Source organism: Barbus barbus, assembly GCF_936440315.1.
Source record: "Barbus barbus genome assembly, chromosome: 3".
Classification (NCBI taxonomy): domain Eukaryota; kingdom Metazoa; phylum Chordata; class Actinopteri; order Cypriniformes; family Cyprinidae; genus Barbus; species Barbus barbus.
Window position 1 is genome coordinate 10,793,471 of NC_136731.1, and position 20,850 is coordinate 10,814,320.

The following is a 20,850-nucleotide window of genomic DNA, read 5'->3' on the forward strand; positions in this document are numbered from 1 at the left end:
CTCCTCTAATCACATACCGGTTCCGTCACCCCGCTTTGTTCCGGGACCTTGAAATTTACAAATTAAGAACTGGAGAGATGCGTCTCACTGCTCTTGACTGAATTACTTTGTACTTTTAACAATAATTAAACCACAGTCAAACCAAAAATTATTCAGACACCAGATATAATTTTTAATATATTTTTTTACTAGTGGGTGCAGGACACTACGATTTATGTAAGTGAGTATAGCAAAATAAACTGTGACATATTATACCCCAAAATCATTCATACAGTGGACTACCAGTAAAATTGATTTAAAAAATTGGTTCAACCAAAGATTATTCAGACACTTTTGACCTGAGCATGTTTTGTTTGTGTTCTTTCTTTAATTGCTAATGCAACCTTTTTACACCACAGACTGAACTAAATGAAGCATTGCTTGGTAATTGGTCAACAAAGTATTGATAGTTGTGTAAATATTGTCTGAATGTTTGGTTGATTGTAATCCATTACATACCTTTCTATCTAAGTTATCTGACATTATTAAGATTCATTTGTTCTGACACAGTTTAAGTCTGAGTTAAAACAGAGCCTAAGCCACACCTGTGCAATAATCATGCGGTCTAATCAGCTTCTTGATATGCCACACCTGTGAGGTGGATGGATTATCTCGGCAAAGGAGAAGTGCTCACTAACACAGATTTAGACAGATTTGTGAACAATATTTGAGAGAAATAGGCCTTTTGTGTACATAGAAAAAGTCTTAGATCTTTGAGTTCAGCTCATGAAAAATGGGGGCAAAAACAAAAGTGTTCTGTTTATAATTTTGTTCAATGTATATTGTAAAACATTGTTGACAAGAACACATAACAGATGCAATTGAAGACCATTAGAAATGCAAGTTTACCATTTTATAAACAATGTTTGAACTGGAAAGTATTTGGAATAGCAGTTGATAATTCAATCTCAACCAGCATGTTACTCTGTACTACACTTTCATTAATTCCATTTCTTGTCATTTCCAGGCTTCCCTACGCTTCTAAGACTCATGTATGAACAATTTCGAGAATCCATGTACAATTTGAGCTTTTTTCAAATCTCAACATGGAACTTTACGGAGCCCGGCACGAAAAAAAAAACAATCCGTGGCGACAGTTTTGCAATCCGTCCCCTCAGTTTATAAACTGTGCTCATGAATTCTTAAACTGTTCCCTCAATTTAACAAATCGTGCCCACGGATTAATAAAACCGTACCCAAAAGTTTCCAATCCGTGCGCTCAGATTTTGTAAACCGTACCCTCGGTTTTTGAATCCGTGCCCACAAATTCATAATCCGTGCACACATTTTTGCAATCCGTTCCCACGGGTTTGTAAACTCACGGATTTGTGACCCCGCCCCCACCGCCAGATTCAACCAGGCCACCTGTTTAGGTGCGGAATGTACTGTATTGTGTTTATTAAACATTATTTTTCATAGTAGCCTATAATGAGACCATGATCCTCACTCACAAAATAGTCTTCTTTTTAGCATATATTTTACATTAATCACCAATAGGATAAAACATCGCCGCCTGTGTTTTATCCTATAGCCTAAAATAAACGCTAAAAAGAAGAATAGAAAATATACTTATTTTTCTAAAAAAAACAAACAAAGAAACAACACTATACAAAACAAATAACGTACCATTATGTTGTCATTCCTTTGCTCTCTAACTGAATGCAATGTTATAATAGGCCTAGTTATTCAATAACAACATTAACAGTGAAACATGCATCTAACTCTGGATGGTAAAGTTTAGTATAATAAAATCACCAAAATAAGTCTTAGTGTTAAGTATGAATAGTACTCAAACACATTTCCAAAACTGTAAAAGGTAATTTAAAAAGAAAGCATTTTTGAATTATTTTGTGATAAACATTTTACTGTCTTAAGTGCACTCATTTATTTAACCTATAAATAATAATAATAACTAGGGTGAAGTCCGCTAAAATGGCCCACGTTTTGGTAAATGACTTATAATACCATCAAATAAGCTATGCAGGAGATCTAATGATCCTTACAAATTAGCATGGGTCTCTTAAATATATTTATATTTTTTAAATGTGAAAAAGTATAAAAGTTAAAAAATTATGAGAGTTAGAGAAGCAGCAGGTACCTTATTGAGCCACAACATTCAGGTAAAATGGGCCAAAAAAAAGAGAACAACACAGGTAATTTCAGCTTAAATAATTTTATTTTTAACAGTAAATTGACACTATTGTCTTTAGGTGCCATAGCAACACCATACATGTATTTAGCCATATTCCTAAAATGACCTTTTTCACAAAAATTAAAGATTCTTTTATAAATTAAACTTTTTTTATTTTAAAGATCATGTCAAAACATTGTTCATAAACCTTTGCTTTGTTGGTAAGCTTATACTTATAATTGCTTTAGTACCCTTATTAGTGATTAATGAAATTTTCTATGTCAATTACCTTACAATTTCTCTGACAAGCTTCAAATAAAACTCTGCCCTGCCTGCCTTAAAAATTATTGTTACATGTCAACAGTGCTGAAGCAACAATGCAACATCAGTTATTGTGATTTTCTGTAAAAATTTTAAAAGACTTAAGACAATTTGCTGTAGGCCTATTCCACATAATAATATGCAATAAAACAATAATAGGCTACAACATGGTTCGTTAACACGTAGGCTACCTAGTAGCTTGCTGTTCTTCTAAAATGAATCCGTGAGTACAGTTTACAAACCTGTGGGAACGGATTTCGAAAGTGTGCGTATGGATTGGAAATTCATGGGTACGGTTTATTAATCCGTGGGCACGATTTGTTAAACTGAGGGAACAGTTTAAGAATTCGTGAACACGGTTTGTAAACTGAGGGGACGGATTGCAAAACGGTCGCCACAGATTGTTTTGTTTTTTTCTCTCCTATAGGTGACGTGCCGGGTTCCATAGAAATTGGACTGAACATGCAGGAAAAAAAAAAAAAAGTAAAGTAGTTTTCTCAAACTGGCACATGATACTAAAAGCACACAAACACTTGGAGCCCTGCTCTTAATTCAGATTGTATAGTTCTCAGGCATGAGTGCATGAATCTTTGTTCCATATTTTCAAATTCTGTATCAAGTGTTTAATTTTTTTTTATTTTTTTCAATACCATGTCAGTTGTAGATGCTGATAATTTAGCATGAATTAGAGGTTAGTAATCTAACTTAAAGGGTTTGTTCACCCAAAATATTATATGAAAAATCTTGTTCCAATCCTGCTAGACTTTTGTTCATTTTTGGAACACTAATGAAGATCCCTATTAATGAAAACTGACAGCTATACATTATTGGACCTTGAAATGGTAGTTGCATAGGCTGTCAATGGAGGGACAGAAAGCACAGAGATTTCATTAAAATAATCTTCATTTGTGTTCCAAAGATGAATGAAAATCTTACGGATTTGGAACAGTATGAGGGTGAGTAACTGATGACAGAAGACACTTTTTTGAGTGAACTGTCCTTTTAAATATTATTGTGTTCTCCTATAGGAAAATTGTTTCAACACTGGAACATTTAACTTGACTAATGTCTATAGCAATTGTTATGAATGCCCTGTCTTTGTATTAATTTTTTCCCATGTATTTGAAAATGTTTTGAATCTTTCTTGACTGTTTCACAGTGACGTTTGTCTTTGTGACCACTATTTGGTGCAACACCAATATTTTAAAGTACCTGCTCACGTTTTTTTTTTTCTGCCTGTTGCTGTTTAAAACTAAAGTGTTCCACAATACAAGCATTTTCAATGGTGCTTTACACATTGTTAAATTAATTGATGTCATAATATTTGTCTTCATCTGTTTAAGGCAAACAAAAGCTACTGAACACACTTTTAAGAATGTTTACATGAGGTAAAAATAAACCATGTTCAATTTGTATATATTGTGCTTGATTTATTTCCTACTAAAGATAGGCCTATGCCATAATTCTTTTGAAATTTCTGCATAAAGGATTGTCCGTTTATGGGACAGAAGATTATGTAAATCTACAGAATTTTCCATTTTAATGTTGAAGGAAATGTCCGTAAATTTAACAGAAAATGTCCTGGTAATTTTCTGCCAGTACATTCTCAGTTTTTTTAAGGATTTTTTTTTTTACTGGACACACACACACACACACACACATACGTATTTGTTTTTATATTATTACATAGATATATAATATTTTTTACTCACCAGGAGTCAGTGAAGAGTATCTGGTTGAATTGTCAAAGAACTGCTCTGTTCATTATTTATTGAAGGATTAAGTCCCTCCCAACCAAATCTAATAGGTGAATTTGCTAGGAACAACATATCATCATGTATGTGCATGCTTTCAGAAATGTGCTCATGATACCCACAAGACCAAGAATGTGTGAAATGTACAACACCTTTTCACCTTGGATACATCTTTCAGAAAGTTGAGAATTCATGGTATAGACAGAATCTGATCTAAAATGTATCTGAAAAATGGCTTCAAAGTTTTGATTACATTTTGATATTAACGATTTTTCAGACATTTTCTCCAAATGTGATGATAGTTGAGTCAAACCTGTTTGACACCAGCCTTTTCAATATTTATTGATTAAATTATTTGATTGATTGTAATCAGACTCAGCTTTCATTGCAAGCTTCAAGCCATCAGATTTTAATATTATTAAATAATATTATTGTCATTAATAAATACAGTTTTAATGAAAAGTCAATGCCATTACTAGCACAACGTAATGTTTTATTCTGTGTAGAATGAAATGACATCCATTAGAATGATATTGATATAACTGGATCCTTCATGTAATGTTTGTTATTTATATGCACTCAAAGTGTTTAGTGTACCTCACCTCACCCACATTTTTCTGATTCTTATAAATCATGTGACTTTAAAAATGAAACTAAAATGCAGCGGAAAGTTTACTGACCCATAGAAATGAAATCCTGTTTACTCTGAACACATACCGGAACATGATTACTGATGAATGTGTGATAATACTGTTAGTGTATTATGTTGGCCACCTTTTTCTGATTCTTATAAATCATGTGACTTTAAAAATGAAACTAAAATGCAGCAGAAAGTTTACTGACCCATAGAAATTAAATCCTGTTTACTCTGAACACATACCGGATCATGATTACTGATGAATGTGTGATAATACTGTTAGTCTGTTATGTTAGGCTGAACTAGACAGTAAAACTAGTTTATTACACCTTGTGTAAGGCTTGAGTCAAAAAAAAAGCAAGAACACACACACAGGACTTTTAACAGGACGGCAACATTCATCTGTGGTCCTAAAGTTAATTAACTCCCAGCTCGATCTCCTACTAAATCTCCTTGTCTCAGGAGACCCATAAAAACCAGGATATATTGGAGAAGAACATCTGGATGTCTTTCGAGAATAAACTTTAAGTGCTTGGCTGAATTTATCATAAAGTCGGACAGGGCAAAATACCTTGTCATTTTGGAGAAACTCCACAGAAACACTCCCTAATCTCTCCCCATTAAGTTTGCAGTAATTCATGAAAAGTGTTTGGAAGAAGGTTTCACAGCCGACTCCAACTAAGAAAATCTCCAGATCCCCACGGAAGTGACCTTCCCCCGACCTCGCGCTTCTGCCCAAGGAGGGGGGAACGCGCTCTCTAACAGACAAAGAGACGCCACACTTTTGCTCTAGGATTTTAAAAAAGGAACGAGTTATACTAAGTTTCTGCTATTGAAACAATATACTCGGAAAAAAACACTATATACACTATATTTACAGCCTATGTGAAGGATGTTTTTGTGACATGTGAAAGCTTGTTGTGTTATTTTGAACTTATGGTAGTCTTTTTCCTGAATGTATAACTTTAACTGATCACTAGATGTTGAGTTCACATGCTCGATGTGTTTATATTTAGGATCTTTTAATAGATGCATTAACCACGTAATGAATACAAAGGATATATGTATTTTTGTGCATATCAAATACGTAGGTATTTGGTTTCGGATGAGAGCTGAGTTCATGAATAATAATATGGTGTGAATGAAAATTATCTTTTCTCATTAAGGTATGATCATAATATGAATAGAAATCTGCTGTCAATAAGTTCTTAACCTGTTAGCGTTCACCAGAGCGACCTTGCACTGAACGCTCTTTGTTTGCATGTGTCATTGTTTTCTAATAGAATAAATGAAACGGGACAAAGTTAATCTTGACAAACTATATATCATTCTGAGGGTCTAAGCCTCAAGCATCGACGACAGATCGCTGTTTTTCGATGGAAAGCTTATAAGGAATGAGTGGCACAAATTTGCTACATTTGTGTAAGCAGTACACATCCAAACACGCAGAGTAAAAAAGCAGTACGTACCTTTATCATTGTAATAACGAGCCACAAACGCGTCCACTGCTGAAATCCCAGTTTAGTTAGAGAGGTAAGGGTCCACAGAAAAACATCCCAGCGAGCACTTTTAGTCCAGCGAAACAATAACGTTGTAATAAGGATGAATATTCCTTTGTTTACGTTTCATTTCTTCAGAGAGTTATTGTTCGCGTCCGTTATGGAATAAATTACGCTCAAAAACAGCGTCTTGGTGGTAAAAAAACTAAACGATGTTACAGCATACGGTTTTACAAACATAATGAGGCCATCCACGGAAAAAAAAGTCTCAGAAAAGCTGAATATAGATTATTTGAATTTGGCGCTCCCTCCAGCCGGCAGTGACGCTTCTGTGACGCACGCTGTCATCTGAGCGGGGCACAACTTAGCGATCTGCTTTATCCATAAAAAACTGTTTTTTTTTTCTTCTACATTTTTTATATGTGTGTGTGTGTATTGTGTGGGGAATGTGGCCGTGTCTGCATGATTATAATATGTATGGACGCACATCAGCGTGTTTATTAGCGACTCTATGACGGCTATCATTGTGATTCATTGATCAGCTATTATTGATTATATGGCCCATCTGTTTGATTATAATCTGAATGGAAGCACATCAGCGTGTGTTTACTGACTCTATGACCATGTCTGGCAATATCACTTCACGTCTGGCAGTGATATTTATCATTGTAATAACGAATAACGAAGAATACTTCAGTATACATACTATATACAAAGCATTTTTTTTCCATTTTTTTTCCTTTTTTATTACTCAAATAATTATTTTTGTATTTTTTAGTGCTCAAATAAATCTGTCTATTATTTTATAATTGAAAAACTATGCAGGAACATGTATAATGACTAAAATAGCTTGTATAATTCTGCAATCCATTTGGTGGTTATTTTTCCTCAAACAGGGGGGTGGGGGGCACTATAAATAGTTTCAGAAAAAATATTGCAGGAATCTCATTTTTCATGGTATCTTCTTCAAATTTGAAATATGAACTGATGAGACACATGGCTTTCGATCCATTGCTTTTTTGGATTGCTCCAGGACTTATTTCATGTATTTGTATATGAAATAAAAAAAACATTCAGTGTGGAAAAATGTTTTTCAAGGCACGTCAGTGCCTATAACTTTTTATATTTTTGAGCATTATCAACTCTGGATGATAGATCGTAAAGCCCAGAGTGTCTTCTTTCCAAAGATACCTAATTTGTTTGTGTAAGCACACTTTGTCACAAACTGTTACCATTTTAATTTAGGTAGGTTATTTTCACCTGCGAGGCCACAAATGGCAGTGAAGGTTAACAGGTTAATGTGATAAAATGACTGAACACGATAATGTATGCACAAAACGCAGCTGTGCGGGGCGGAGCTTCTTGCCACTAACATCACGGCTGAGCATTACAATAGCGATCAAGACTTTGAAGACTAAACTTTGAAAGAAACTAACATCTGAAGCCAAAGAACTGAACGACTTCCTGAGAGCGTCAGCGAGTCAGAACGAAGCCAACCAACCACTGAAGAGTGCCCTCGTGACGACGACCTACCAAGCCACCAATCCGCGCACGGTCCGTCTTCAACCAGGAAAAGACTGAGCTTGATCGAAAGCACAGACGGTAAGGCAAAATCTCCTAAAATCTGCTGAAACTGGTTGTATTTATCTTTTAAGAGTAAAGATAAAAGAGTTCCATGCTTGTGAATCCCTCACGTTGAAGTAAAGCATTCGTGAGAATGACAAGTAGAACTTAAAACTCTCTTCAGATCAAAACAACTCATTACCTGTATGTATGTGTTTAACTCTTCTGTTTTGTGTTGTCTAGTTTAGTGTTAGTGTTAGTTTAGTGTCATTGTGTTAGAGTAGTAAATAAACTTTTCTATTAAGAAATCTCTTGTCCGTTGCTATGTGATTTTTCAAATCTTAATTACTTGCCATAAAGATTGCGTTACCTACGCTCATGAATTTGGTAATCAACTATTTTGATTGTGGACTCGTTGGGCGCGAAAAGATAAACAAAATTGTTAAAAAAATAACGTGCTGATTTTAATGCTTGCTGGACAAGTCGTTAACAAGGTATAAGTTGGACATTCTGATTAATATCAATTAATCAAATCAAATCAAATCAAATCACTTTAATTGTCACATCACCACAGCACATGTGCCTTCGTGAGTGAAATTCTTGAGAGCGTGCTCCAGACAGTGCAGAAACAATTTACATATAGACATTACCATACATACAGTACAACGCTGATAGCTCCTCGGGACGCTCGTCACCCCCCCCCCCCCCCCCCTAAGCGTTGTACTGGTCCTGGAGGAACAAAACGGTAACGACAAGGGGGAAACTGGGGGTGGGCGGGGAGTGACCCCCGACAGACCTGCAAACGCTGACCACATCCGTGATAGGCCGTCTGCGTTGGTATTTAGGGCCCCGGCTCGATGGCGCACTTCAAAGCAGAAGTCCTGGAGCGCGAGGAACCACCGCGTCACCCTGGCGTTGGTATCTTTGGCTCTCGCCATCCATTGTAGGGGAGCGTGGTCGGTATACAGGGTGAATTTGTGGCCGAGCAGGTAGTATCGCAGCTCCAGGACGGCCCACTTTATCGCCAGGGCCTCCTTTTCTACCGCCGCATAATTCCGTTCGGCCGGGGTCAGCTTCCTGCTAATAAATAAGACGGGGTGTTCCTCACCTTCCTGTACTTGGGACAGAACGGCTCCCAACCCCGTCTCAGAGGCGTCTGTCTGCAACAGAAAGGGGCAGCTGAAATCGGGGGCCCGTACCACCGGTTCCTCCGTGAGCGCCCTCTGGATTTGCCGGAACGCCTTTTCCTCCTCTGGGCCCCAGTGGACGGTGTCTGGCTGCCCCTTTCTGGTCAGGTCTGTCAGAGGGGCGGCTAGAGAGGAGAAGTTAGGGATGAAACATCGATAGTACCCCGCCAACCCTAAGAAAGCTCGTACCTGAGTCTTGGTGCGGGGTCTTGGGGCGGAGCGGACGGCCTTGACTTTCTGCACCTGGGGTTTTATGAGACCCCGCCCCACCTGATACCCGAGGTACTTGGTTTCGTAGTAGGCGAGGTGGCATTTAGCAGGGTTGGCGGTGAGCCCAGCCCGTCGGAGCTCCATTAGCACCCTCCGCAAACGGTCTAGATGGTCCTCCCAACGCTCCGAGTGGATTACTACATCGTCTATATAAGCGGCGGCGTAGTGCTGGTGGGGCCTGAGGAGGATGTCCATGAGTCTTTGGAAGGTGGCAGGTGCCCCGTGAAGGCCAAAGGGAAGGGTCCGATACTGCCAGTGGCCACTCGGGGTGGAGAAGGCGGTCTTTTCTTTGGCAGTATCGGTAAGGGGCACTTGCCAATACCCCTTTGTCAGGTCCAGGGTGGTGATGTAACGAGCCCTTCCTAGACGATCCAACAACTCATCCACCCGGGGCATTGGGTACCCGTCGAATGCCGATACTTCGTTGAGGCGTCTGAAGTCATTGCAAAAGCGGAGGGTGCCGTCCGGTTTGGGCACGAGGACAATGGGGCTCGACCACGGGCTGCGGGACGGTTCTATCACCCCTAACCTCAGCATGTGCTGGACCTCGTCCTCAATAGCCTGCCGACGAGCCTCAGGGATGCGGTAGGGCCGTTGTTTCACTACGACTCCGGGCGGGGTCCGGATATCGTGTTGCAGAATGTGAGTGCGGCCGGGCACCAGGGAGAACACATCTTGGAACTGACCGACCAGGTGCTGGAGTTCCCCCTTCTGCGCAGCGGAGAGTTCCGGGTTGGTGTCGACTAGGGCGGGTTCCACGGTAGCAAGGGCGACGGTCTGTTCGTTAGTCCCCACCCACTTCTTCAATAAGTTGATATGATAGAGTTGTTCGGGCTTCCGCTTGCCTGGTTGGCGGATCCTGTAGTTGACGGGGCCGACTCGTTCGACCACCGTGTAGGGGCCTTGCCAGGTGGCCAGGAACTTGCAAGCGGAGGTGGGGACTAGCACCATTACCCGGTCCCCCGCCTGGAACTCACAGGGCTGCGCCGGTCTATCGTAGTGGCGTTGTTGAGCCTGCTGCGCCTTGGCCATGTGTTCCCGCACGAGAGGGGTGACCCGGTCGATCCTCTGCCTCATCTCACTGACGTGCTCCACCAAGGACCTGTGCGGGGTGGGCTGCTGGTTTTCCCACGCCTCTTTGGCCACGTCTAGCAGTCCCCGGGGTTGTCTACCGAAGAGCAACTCAAAGGGGGTGAAGCCGGTGGACGCCTGCGGCACCTCTCGTATACCAAACAGTACATATGGGAGCATTTGGTCCCAATCCCTTCTGTCCTCGGCCGCCACTCGCCGTAACATCTGTTTCAGTGTTTGGTTGAAACGCTCCACCAAGCCATCTGTCTGGGGGTGGTATACGGAGGTGCGCAACTGCTTGACCCGGAGCAGGCTGCAGAGGTCTGCCATTATGCGGGACATGAAGGGGGTTCCCTGGTCGGTCAGAATTTCGGCTGGGATCCCCAGCCGACTGAACTGGAGGAACAGCTCGTGGGCAATGTTCTTGGCGGTTGCTTTCCTTAGGGGCACGGCTTCCGGATAGCGGGTGGCGTAGTCGACAATAACCAAGATGTGTTCATGGCCCCGGGCTGTCTTCGGCAACGGCCCTACCAGATCCATCCCGATGCGCTCGAAGGGCACCTCAATGACGGGCAGCGGTATGAGCGGAGAGGGGGGCGGCGAGTGGGGGGACGTTCTCTGACACGTCGGGCAGGCCTGGCAGAACTGCCTAACCTCGGCCTCCAGTCCGGGCCAATGAAACCGATCTCGGATCCGTTGGGTTGTGTTCCGTACGCCTAGGTGTCCTGCCGCCGGATGCGCGTGGGCTAATTGTATAACGGCTTGTGTCTTAGGGCGAGGCACCACCAGCAGGCGTTTTTCCTCCCCTCTCCGCTGGGCGACACAATAAAGCAGCCCGTTCTCCACGACAAAGTGAGGGAAGGGATGCGGCCCCGGCTGACAGTCCTTTCCTTCTAGCACTCGAATCTGTCGCCAGCAGTGTTTTAGCCGCTCATCGTCTCTCTGGGCCTGTCCAAACGAGCCCCCTCCCACGACATGTTGATACACATCAAAGTAAACGTTAGTATTTTGGGAGGGGGACTCACCTTCACGCCCACTGTCGGTGGCCAGGAGAACGGGGCGGCGACGCGATCCAGCCCGCGTCCGCCAACCGCGGCGCCCCCTTCTGGGACTGGCAGGCTGTGTCACTGCAGCTAGGAGAGCCTCAAAACCGGGCCAGTCTCTTCCCAGTAGTACGTCAACCGGCAATTTCGGCATGATCCCCACCTCAACGGGCCAGGTGCCAGGGTTCGCGGAGATCATCACCCGCCGCGTGGGGACTTCCTGGGTATCGCCATGGACGCACGCGATAGGCAGCCGGGTCTTTGCCTCACGGCGTGGCGGTAGGACCCTCGCATGAACGAGACTCACGGCGCTTCCGGAGTCGAGGAGGGCTCGGTGGGGACGGCCGTTGATTTTGACCTCGGCCTCCAGCGCGCCGCGGGGTAGCTCCTGATGTAAGACACAGCCTGCCAACCAAGGTCGTGGCGGAGGAGATGACGCGACGGTGGGCATGCTTACGTCCTGAGTTTCAGGGGGCGCCGCTCTGTTTACTGTTCGCCCGGTGCCCTCCGGCGCGCGTTGCTCCTGGCCCACCCTCCGGGGAAAAGGCGGTCCTCGCTCCCCAGCATCTCGCCGCTGGGCCGCCTCCGCCAGCTCGATCACCTCAACCAGTTCCAGGGTGGTGGCGGGATTCCTCATCGCGACGGCCTGACGGAACGTGCGGGGCAGAGCTTGTAGGAGGCGATCGATGGTGACTCGTTCCACTACCTGGGCGGCGGTTGGGGTCCCCTCCAGCAGCCAGTGTTGGGCGAGACGCGCCAGTTCTGTTGCTTGGGTCCGGGCGGGCTTTCGCGGCTGGTATTCCCAATCGTCAAACTTCTGCACCGCGCAAACCGGTGAGAGTCCCACTCGTGCGAGAATTTCCCACTTTACCTCTTGATAGTCCGTCACCGCTTCGGCCGGTAAACTGAAGTAAGCTCTCTGCGCTTCGCCAGTTAGTAGAGGTGCCAGCGCGCTCGCCCAATCTTCGGGGTCCCAGCCCTCCGTGACGGCGGTGGTTTCGAACAGCTGTAGGAATGCCTCCACGTCGTCGTGTGCAGACATCTTCTGTAACAACTGGGCCGCCTGCCACCGGGGATCAGGTAGTGGAATATGCTGGGGGGCGGCTGTCCGGAGGTCAGCGATCTCTCGGTCAGTCTGGCCCTGTCGAGTGGCCAAGTGCTCCACGATCTGATGTTGCCGCAGACTGACCTCTGCGAGCTGCCGAAGAAGTTCTTCCATCGTAGGGAGCGGGAGGAGGAGGATCCGCCTGGGGCACACAAAAAAACAAAACAAAAAAAAACCAGATTAAGCTTGTGGGGAATAGATGTGGGTCAGGGTTGAACACAGGACAACGGTTGCTCAAACTTAAAGCCCCGGAGGGTGGTTTATTTACAAAGCGTGCAGCAGAAGAAGTGAAGATCAGTGAATTCGTGCTCAGCGTGCGTTTTGGTGCTCTCGGTGTGTGAGGTGGACCGGCGTGGCTCTCTGGGGCTGGCTGGGTCGCCTACACACTGGTCTCTGTAAGAGTAGAGAGGAAACAAAACAGTCATTAGCACGGCGTCTTCAGGAAGTGCAACTTCCCCTTCCTCACTGGCTCACACGGCTTATCTGGCCGTGGCCTAATGGGCAACAGGTGCGGCTGAAGCAGCCGTAACGAGCGGGCACAGGTGTTTCTCTTGTGTATCCAGGGCAACGCTGATAGCTCCTCGGGACGCTCGTCACACTATATATATATATATATAAACCGGATGTGCAAATGTCATGGATGTGCATTGGATGGTATCCAGTGCTGGCAAAAAGATTGTTGTATTTGTGCAGTAGTGTACTGGTAGTCCAGTTTGAACTGTATGGAATTAAAGTGCAGTGCGTGGTATACTGTAGGGTGGGAGTATGCTGTAGGGTGTATTAGTTTTGACTGTTCATTAGCCTGATAGCCTGAGGAAAAAAGCTATCCCTCAGTCGGCTAGTGCGGGATCGGATGCTGCGGAGACGTCTTCCTGAGGGCAGCAGAGAGAGCAGTCTGTGGGACGGGTGGCTGGAGTCATTGATGATCCTCCGGCCTTTCTTTATACACCGCCTGGTGTAGATGTCCTGGAGGGAGGGAAGCTCACCTCCAACAATGTGACGGGCAGTTCGCACGACCCTTTGCAGAGCTTTGCGGTTGCCAGCAGTGCTGTTTCCAAACCAGGCGGTGATGCAGCCGGTCAGGATGCTCTCCACAGTGCAGGTGTAGAATGATCTGAGGATGCTGGGGCTCATTCCAAACTTCCTCAGCCGTCTCAGGAAGAAGAGGCATTGGTGTGTCTTCTTCAGCACTGCATCTGTGTGAGCGGACCATGTGAGATCCTCAGTGATGTGAACACCGAGGAATTTGAAGCTGTTTACTCGCTCCACAGGTGTCATGTCGATGGTGATGGGTGTGTGTTCTCTGCTCTGTCTCCTGAAATCCACCACCAGCTCCTTGGTCTTGTCGATGTTGAGTGAGAGGTGGTTCTCTTGACACCATTTAGTCAGGGTTCTCACCTCCTCTCTGTAGGCCGTCTCATCGTTGTCAGTGATCAGGCCTATCACCGTTGTGTCGTCAGCAAATTTGACGATGACGTTGGAGCTGTGTGTTGCTGTACAGTCATGTGTGTACAGGGAGTACAGGAGTGGGCTGAGGATGCAGCCCTGAGGAGCACCAGTGTTGAGGGTCAGCGGGGATGAAGTGTTGTTGCCCATTCTGACCACCTGACATCTGCCTGTCAGGAAGTCCAGGATCCAGCTGCACAGAGATCCGTTTAGTCCCAGAGTCTGGAGCTTCTCAACCAGTGTGGCAGGCACTATGGTATTAAATGCTGAGCTGTAGTCCACAAACAGCATTCTCACATAGGTGTTCTTATTTTCCAGGTGGGAGAGAGCAGTGTGCAGGGTGAAGGCAATAGCATCGTCTGTGGAACGGTTTCTGCGATATGCAAATTGTAGAGGATCCAGTGAGTCAGGCAGCACAGAGCAGATGTAGTCTCTGATGAGTTTCTCAAAGCACTTGCTGAAGATGGGTGTCAGGGCAATGGGCCTCCAGTCATTCAAGCATGTGATTTTATTTTTCTTTGGTATGGGCACAATGGTGGATTTTTTGAAGCATGCGGGAACCACAGACAGAGAGAGGGAAAGGTTAAAAATGTCTGTGAAAACCCCGGCCAGTTGGAATGCGCATGCTCGGAGCACACGGCCTGGGATGCCATCGGGACCCGCAGCCTTGCGGATGTTCACCCGTCGGAAGGATCGGGTTACATCTGCGACAGAAAAGGAAAGTGCGCTCGCCTCTTCTGCTACAGCCGCGGGAGCGCGCTCTGTGTAGGCGGTGTTGTGAGCCTCGAAACGAGCATAAAAGTGATTAAGTTCGTCTGCTACAAAGGCGGCATTGTTCACAGTAGCTGGTTTATTCCCTCTGAAATCTGTAATGTTGTTGATACCCTGCCACATGCTTCTTGCGTTGTTGGTTTTGAATTGTTCTTCAACTTTGTTTTTATATTGTCGTTTGGCAGCTTTGATTGATTTCCTGAGATCGTAACGGGCTTGTTTGTGATCGTCAGAGTTTCCGGATTTAAAGGCAGATGTCCGCGCTGACAAGGCTGCTCGAACATCGCTGTTAATCCACGGTTTTTGGTTGGGGTAGATGCGGATTGTTTTTGTCGGTACTACATCCTCTACACACTTCCTGATGAAACACGTTACAGTATCTGAGTACGCCTCTATGTCGTCATCAGACGCTGCCCGGAACATGTCCCAGTCCACGTGATCAAAACAGTCCTGTAGTATAGCGTCTGATTGGTCCGACCAGCATTGAATTGTCCTGAGGGCGGGTGCTTCTCGTTTCAGTTTTTGCCTATAAGCAGGCAGGAGCAGAACGGAAGTGTGATCCGATTTGCCGAAAGGTGGGCGGGGGAGCGATTTGTAGGCGTCCCGGAATGGAGAGTAGCAGTGGTCAAGTACACGATCACCACGCGTGTTGATGGTGATGTGTTGAAAGTATTTTGGAGCTATTGTTCTGAAGTTGGCTTTGTTGAAGTCCCCCGTAACAATAAACGCCGCGTCTGGGTACGCGGTTTCCTGCTCACTTATATTCCCGTACAGTTCCTTGAGTGCCTGGTCTGTGTTGGCTTGAGGGGGAATGTACACAGCTGTGATTATGATCGCTGTAAATTCCCTCGGTAGCCAGAATGGTCGACACAGAAGCATATGAAATTCCAGATCAGGGGAGCAGGAGGATTTAATAGAGTGTAGGTTCCTTTCATCACACCACGAGTTGTTGATAAAGAAACAGACGCCCCCGCCTCTGCTTTTCCCTGTGAGCTCTTTCGTTCTGTCCGAGCGGTGCACGGAGAACCCCGTAAGCTCGATGGCTGAGTCTGGAACCACTGCAGACATCCAGGTTTCTGTGAGGCAAATAATGCAGCAGTCCCTTGTTTCCCGTTGGTATGAGATGCGTGCCCGCAGTTCACAGAGTTTGTTGTCCAGTGACTGAACTTTAGCCAGCAAAATAGTTGGGAGAGGAGGTCGGAGGGGACGGCGTCTGAGTCTGACAAGGACGCCGGCTCTCTTCCCCCTTTTCCGGCGGCGTTTCCTCGGTCGCGATCGTGCAGCCCAAACAAAGGGCTCTGATGCGGTGTCTGTAAACAAGGCGCCGGCGTTCAGGAACTCAAAGTCCGGTTTGCGTTGCGCGACGAAGGAACCAATGTTTAAAAGCGTGTGTCTATCGTAGACAGTTATACTGACAACATCTAACACGTGAAACAACAAAATAACAAATAAAACATAAGAAAAACTGCAGAGTTTTCTTGGAGCTCGCAACACGGCTGCCATGCTCGGCGCCATCTTGGTTACTTGGATGGGAGACCGCCTGGGAATACCAGGGGCTGTAAGCTTTTGGGTTTTCTTCACTTCTGATCTAATACACTGGCCTTTATGATGGCTGAGATGGTGGCTGATCTTTAAAAAGCCCACTCTTGGCAGCAACCCTCGCTTACGGCCATACCATCCTGAGGGCGCTAGTGAGTAGCATTTTCCAGGAAGTGGGTTGGTGAAAGCGTAAAAGAAGAGTGTTTGTTTTTGGAATAATATATCTGTTTGTTCTCTTATTTGGAATCAACCTTTATTTTTTATAAAGAGTTAAAGTTGATATTAGTTGATAGTGTCCCCCCCAACAGCCTTTGCTGTTTGGGGGACCCCTTGAAATAACTCTCCCGGGATGTCGGCTGAAAGCATGCCAGCCGGAAGCATGGCAGCCAACAAGGGCTTCAAAATGAAAGACGGACAAGCGGAGAATGGAAAAGTCAACGAAAAGGATAATGGAATAGGAAACCAAACGAATAGACAAGTGGACTGCGAACAAGTGGAAAAACCAAAGAACAGGAGTGAGGTATGTGGAGAGAGCAGAGAGAAATATTCCAAAGAATTGACAGTGGAAGTGGAGGTGGAAGGAGCTGTAAACATTTCTATGATGGATATATTGAGAAGGGTGAAGATGGAGTGTGGAGAAGTGGTGGGATGTAGGGTGAGAGGAGAAAGGACTTATGAATTAACAATGAAAGATGAAGATGCAAAGAAGAAATTAATTGATGGAGTGAGAATAAAGGGAGCAATGGTGCACGCTAGAGACATTGTGAATAATGAAATGGTTGTGTCATTTATCAACTTGCCAGTTTATTTAGAAGATGGAAAGATACTGGATAAATTGGAAGAGTGGGGAGTAAAACCATTGTCTGCAATTAAGCGGCGTGTATGGCCTGGAACAGACACCGCAGACGGAACAAGATTTCTGAAAGTGCGTTTTACCGATCAAGTGCGTTCGCTCCCTTATTCAACAAGATTTGAGACCTTAAGGGGCACAGAGTACTTCCGTGTTATACATGACAGACAGGTGCGTGTCTGCAGACTGTGTATTAAACCAGGACATTTATTCAGAGAATGCCCAGAGTTCAGATGTTTCCGATGTGGCGGAGTGGGTCACTACGCCAGAGAGTGTGGAGAGCAAGCAGAAAGAGTGACAGAGGAGGGGAGAGGACAAAAGGATGATGACGAGAGAAGGGAGAGAGATCAACCAGAGGAGCCAAACAAGGAGACTGGCAATGTCAAAGAGAGTACAGAGGACAGCGGCGACAGCGGTGAAGGAGAGGATAAAACTAAGTGGAGTTGGAGAGTGGAAACAACTAGTGAGGAGGCTGACGAGGACGAAAGGATGGAGCAAGAGAAGGAGGAGGAGGAAGAAGAGGATGGCAAGGAAGGGAGAACTGAGAAAGGGAGAGAGGTGATGCGAGAGGCAACTTTTCAAAAAAGGGACGATGGAAGAGAAAAGGGGAGAGAGACAAGTCCGCAAAGGAGGCGGACAGTAGCCCAGAGAATAAGCGCCAAAAGAAAGGCGGAGAAGGACAAGGATAGAATCGAGCAGATAAAAGAACAACGCTCTGGTATGTGAATTCTGCTTGGTATCCCACGTCATGATGAAATGTAAATCTCTATCTGTTTTATTTTTGATTTCTCTTATGATTACTGTTACCTCAGTAAATGTAAATGGACTGAGGAATATAAATAAGTTGAAAGAGTTAAAATATACATATCGGAGTGACATTATTTGTATTCAGGAAACTAATTGGGATGAGGAAAAAGTGGGAGAAGTAAGAGAGGTATGGAAGGAAGAAATATACTATAATAATGGTACAAGAAATGCAAGGGGTGTAGCAATGATGATAAGGAAGGATAAAGTTGAAAATATAAAAGAGGTGTACAGGGACCAGGTAGGGAGAATCTTAGTAATAGAATTTAGATATAAAGGAATTGAATTCAGATTAATTAACATATATGTTCCTAATGTGGAAAAGGATAAAAGGGGGTGCATAGAGGAGCTAAAAGGGTTAATTGTGGGGAGATGTTTAATAGTAGGAGATTTTAATATTAAATGTAGTAGATTAGATGTTGGTAAAGGAGTCAGTTTTAGGTGGGAGAAGTCAAGAGTAATGTTAATGGAAGTGATGAGAGAAAAGGGATTGCTGGATGTGTGGAGATATGAGAATCCTGAAAAAAGAGAGTTCACTAGGAGGCAGATGAAGGAGGGGAAGTTGAAACAGAGTAGGATTGATTTGATACTGGTACAAGGAGAAACCATAAGCTATGTTCATGGAATAAGACACCAGCAAAATGGTTTTAGTGACCATGACGGGGTACGGTTTGGAATCAAAGTCGGAAGGCGCGAGGTGGGTGGAGGGATGTGGATCCTAAATGCAGGATATATTGAGGAGGCGGTGTATAGGAAACAGATAGAAGATTTACTCCTTCAGGAAAAACAGAGGGTAGAGGAGTGTTTAGAACAGGACAGATTAAATAACGACATGGGTAAGAGATGGGAGGAGACAAAGAATACAATTAAATCTTTAAGCATAATGTATAGTAAAGAGAGGAAAAAAAATATGAGGAAAGAAGAGAGGGTGCTTAGAGAAAAATTGAAGATGGAACTTAGTAGAGCGGATGATGAAGAGGGGTATAGTATGGAAAAGTATATTGAGGTGAAAATGGAGTTAGAGAGATATGAGAGGGAAAAGTGTAGGGGAGCAATTTTAAGAAGTAAGGCAAAGTATGCACTGGAAGGGGAGAAGTGTACATCATATTTCCTGGGGTTAGAGAAGAGTAGACAAAGCAAGACATACATACATCAAATAAATACAAAGAAGGGAGAGATAATAACAGATTACGTGGAGATATTGGAGAGGGTGCAGGAGTTTTATGGTGAGTTGTATAAGAGGGGAGGAGTGAATGAGGCGAGCATGGATGAAGTTTTGGAGTGCGTGGAGAAAGAGTTGGGGGAGGAAGATAGGATATGGTGCGATAAAGAAATAGAGGAAAAAGAGGTAATAGCTGCAATAGAAGGTTTAAGAAGCGGGAAAAGCCCGGGAAGTGATGGGATAGGGATAGAGTGGTATAAAGTATATAAAAAAGAAGTAGCACCGATACTAGTAGAAGTATACAAGGCGATGGAGAGGACGGGGGAAGTACAAAATAGAATGGTAGAGGGAGTAATAACCTTAGTTTTCAAAAAGGGGAATAAGTTAGATTTGGAAAACTATAGGCCAATTAGCTTGCTTAACACAGATTATAAAATACTTACTAAGGTGTTAGCAAATAGGATGAAGAGAGTGGTAGGGGATATAATTCAGACAACACAAAGCTACAGTGTACCAGGAAGGGATATAGCAGACACAATTGGAACAATTAGAGATGTGATAGAGTATATGAAGAGGGATGGGAAGGGAGGTATAGTGCTAGGGTTAGACTGGAATAAGGCCTTTGATAGGGTCGAGCATGAATTTTTATTTAAGGTATTAGAGAAGTTTGGTTTTGGGGAGAGAATGGTAGGGTGGGTGAGGAGATTGTATGGTAGCGCAAGAAGTTGTGTGAAGGTGAATGGGATATTAACTGACACATTTGATGTGGGGAGGTCTGTGCGACAAGGGTGCCCCCTATCAGCTTTATTATATGCTATTTCTGTAGAACCCCTAGCCTCATTAATCAAGAGAGATAGAAGGATTACAGGAATTGAGTTGCCATATGGAGGAACATGTATAATTAACCAATATGCCGATGATACAACAGTAACAGTAAGGGATGGAGGCAGTGTGAGGAGGGTCGTAGAGTTAGTGGGAAAATATGGCAGGGCATCAGGGGCGAAAATAAACAGAGATAAATCAGAAATAATGTATATAGGAGATATAGAAAGAATTGACGTAGGGGTGAGGCTGGAGGAGAAGTATATGAAGGTTTTGGGTGTGTATCTAGGGGTCGATTCTATTGAGGCAAGGGATGTAACATGGGCTGGAGTGATAAACAAGATAAGAACCATCTGTACAGCATGGAGAGGGAGAAAATTAAGATTAAAAGGAAAAGTAATTGTGGTTAATAATCTGATGCTGTCAGTTTGTGTATATGTAATGAGTGTACTTGAAATGCCTGGGTGGGCGATGAATGAGTTAAATAAAATTGTGGGTGATTTTATTTGGGAAGGAAAAGGTGTGAAAATTGCACAGAAAACACTTGTGGGGAAGAGATGGAAAGGAGGTTTAAATTTAATTGATCTGGAAACTAAAAAGTTGGCAATACGAATAAAAACGGTGAAGAAATATATGGAAAGACAGTGGGATTATGGATGGAGAGAATTCTTAAAGAAATATGTAGATGAGGTGGGAGGAATGGGAGAGTATGGCTGGTATATGGGGTTTAAGCAGTCAATGACAGTGGGAATACCAGAGATATATAGAGAGGTGTTAGACTATGAGAGTAAAGAGGTAGAAACATTTATAAATTTACCATTGTTTTTAAATGAGAA

The 20,850-nt window shown here is 44.1% G+C and overlaps 1 protein-coding gene and 1 long non-coding RNA gene across 3 annotated transcripts in view; one reads left to right on the top strand and one right to left on the bottom strand.

Moving 5' to 3' along the window:
• The window catches only part of LOC306855222 (serine/threonine-protein kinase Nek2-like), a 36,379-nt gene extending 31,996 nt beyond the window's left edge, over positions 1-4,383 (bottom strand). Inside the window, exon 1 of one of the 2 annotated variants that reach the window (XM_079393742.1) lies at positions 4,204-4,383. The gene's annotated coding sequence lies outside the window, so the exon portion shown is untranslated. The remainder of the gene's footprint in view (positions 1-4,203) is intronic. The other variant, XM_079393743.1, reaches the window with a different exon arrangement.
• Positions 1-20,850, top strand: part of LOC306855355 — a 1,003,769-nt gene that overhangs the window by 740,179 nt on the left and 242,740 nt on the right. The window lies entirely within an intron of this gene.